We start from the raw sequence: 2,629 nt of genomic DNA on the forward strand, positions 1-2,629 counted from the left end.
CTTCTCTGCTTTTGCTCTGAAAAATTGTTTGGCATGTTTAGAAAACTGTAAAGGAAGATGTGGTGGTTGAAGTAGATATCCATAAGCACTACATGCATGTTAGGGGGCAACAGGCTTTGACACTCCCGGGCCAGTCTGGCCCCATTTTTCCTCTCTCTGCTTTTCTCTGCTGTTTCTTCTTTGCAAAGGCATCCCTGCTTGTTGGTGTCTCTAGTCTCCAGCAATTCCTGAGAATCCCATACTGGTTGCTAGTTCAAAGCAGGTGCAACAGGAAACAGGGCAAACGTTTCTAGTACTCATATAATTTGTACACAGCTGAGTAGAACCAAGGACAACTTTAGAAGGCAGGATACAGCATGACAACTTTTTACATTTAGCTGGTGAATGAGCAAGCATAGAGATACCCAGGCTAGTCTAACATCCCTTTTGACCTTACAGCCACAGACAGCTATTTACTTAGTTTGTGAATAAGCAAATAGCTTGTTAGTTATTCTACTCTAACTAATGGAATATATGAATAACTACTGCTACCTACACCTTGGACCTGGGAGTCCAAGGTGTAGGTAAATTAGCTGCCGATTCTTCTTCTTTCTTTCTTTCTTTCTTTCCCTCTCTTTTCTCCACTTTATAGAAGTAATCAGAATACTTGGCACTTTTGAACCACAAATATTAAAATAATTCACAAGGGTGAGTAGGTATCATCATTTCTATTTCACAGGTGGGAAAGGTGAAAGATAACTTCCTCCTCAGATTTTTAGAAGTGGCTTCATTCGAGACACCTATTAGGCTCAGATCCTCAGAATTATTTAGGAACTTTACTCCCATTGCAGGTTAGATACCTAAATACAGCTGAGGACCCAAGCCTTAACACTTGACTTTTCAGAGGTGAAGAGCCTGCTACTCTGGCTGAGGTCACCTTTGAATAATAACTGTAAAATTAATGCACTGCTATCTCTGGAACTTTTCACTAACAGAAACCAGAAAGGGCTCTGTCTTTGGGAGGGGATTGTCCAGAACACACATGAAGCCATCTGTTTAAAATGCTTGCTCCCATGATGGTACCTACAAAGCAATTAGGATCCAAAGGCCAGGAGCTGGGCCCATTTGCTCAAGCTGAACACGTGCACAAGATTTGTTTTTTCAACCTCCTATTAATACTTAGCATTTATATACTGCTGTTCCCCTTACAGAAGTCTCACATTCCTCAGACAACCCAAACTTACCTCCTTTGTGGCTTTAAGTCAAATACAGTAGATTTAAAACCCCAGCATGACGTTTAACCTAAGTTTTTCCCACAAGTCTGGCTCTTACTCTGGTTGCCATAGATGCCGATCCCTCCCCTTCTCCTTCAGGAAAAGTCTCCAGCCCCATCTGCCTCCTGACTGGAGCTAACTGAATCCACCTGTCAGTCTCGCTCAGCAAAACTTTCGGCTGCTTGTCTACACTGGATAATGGCACTTTTGTGGAGGGTGTCTTACCAGAGAAGCTGCATTTCAAGACAGGATCCTATAAACTATCCTAGCCCAGGCAGGACTCGGGAATGCCTGCTTCCTAGCCCTAAGCTCAAGCCAATTGCTCTCTTCCCTTCTGCACACAGATGCACCCCATGGAGCCCTGCTCTTACCTGACAAGGTGCTGCCCTGGTTTCCCTGGGGGAGAGGGCTCCAGCAGTCAAAAGCCTGGCCCTCCTCCTGCAGCAGCGGCCAGCAGGACACCTGAATACAAAGGAGAGTCACCTTTCTTCCCAGTTCCATTTTACAGTTAACCCTTCCCACTCCCACCCTCCTTCCCCATGTACCCACACCAGCTTCTCTCTCCTCCCCCTGCGCTGTAGTGACTCTGTAGCCCACCAGGTTTCTTTAAAGTGAACCAAATCAGAACCATGACTTGCTTAATGCAGCCAGTGTTCCCCTCCTTGCCCCCCACCCACCCCCCAGCACTGAGCTGCATGCCAGGCATTGGCTGGCACTCAGCAGCCCACAGACATCTCTCCCCCACCCCACACACCTCCCTCTGCTGCCCCTATGCCCAAGGCAGCCTCAGCCCTGCAAGCAGCTGCAGCCAGCCCGGGAGGGGCTGGTGGAGCACCCAGAGGGAGGGAGCGAGCAGGATCTTTCTCCAAATATGCCAGCACTGGGTGGGGGGAACTGCTGCTCATCCCTTGGCGTCTGCTGGGCTCATAGTCCATAGCTGGATATAACGGGTACTGGGGGCACACTTAGAGTTGGCTGCACCTGGCTCTTGCAACTGGCTTCTCACCCAGACACCAGGACGCCCTAGGGAAGGGAGGGCGGCTTGCTCTTCCTATTTTACAGGAAGGGAAGCTGGCAGGGGGCAGCTATGGTATAGTAATATTGGCTGGTTATGACTATGGAAGGGAGGGAGACAGCATACTTTGACTAAGACCAGAAGTGTGCTTAAGCAAGAGGGTGTTGGGGTTCGTACGTAAAATGTGGAATTGATGTCACGAATAGAAAAGGGAAAGAGACTGTGAAAGTAAGTTAGAAAGGTTGTATGTGAATCAAAATGCAGTGTATTATATGAGCTCTAGCATTAGTACCAGAGTTATTTTCTGTTTCTCTTCAGTCTACAAACAGACTGTAATAAAGTGCTTATGGCACAGAGTAGA

The sequence above is a fragment of the Gavialis gangeticus genome, unplaced genomic scaffold, assembly GCF_001723915.1.
Source record: "Gavialis gangeticus isolate Ggan-Ray unplaced genomic scaffold, GavGan_comp1, whole genome shotgun sequence".
In the NCBI taxonomy this organism is placed as follows: Eukaryota; Metazoa; Chordata; order Crocodylia; family Gavialidae; genus Gavialis; species Gavialis gangeticus.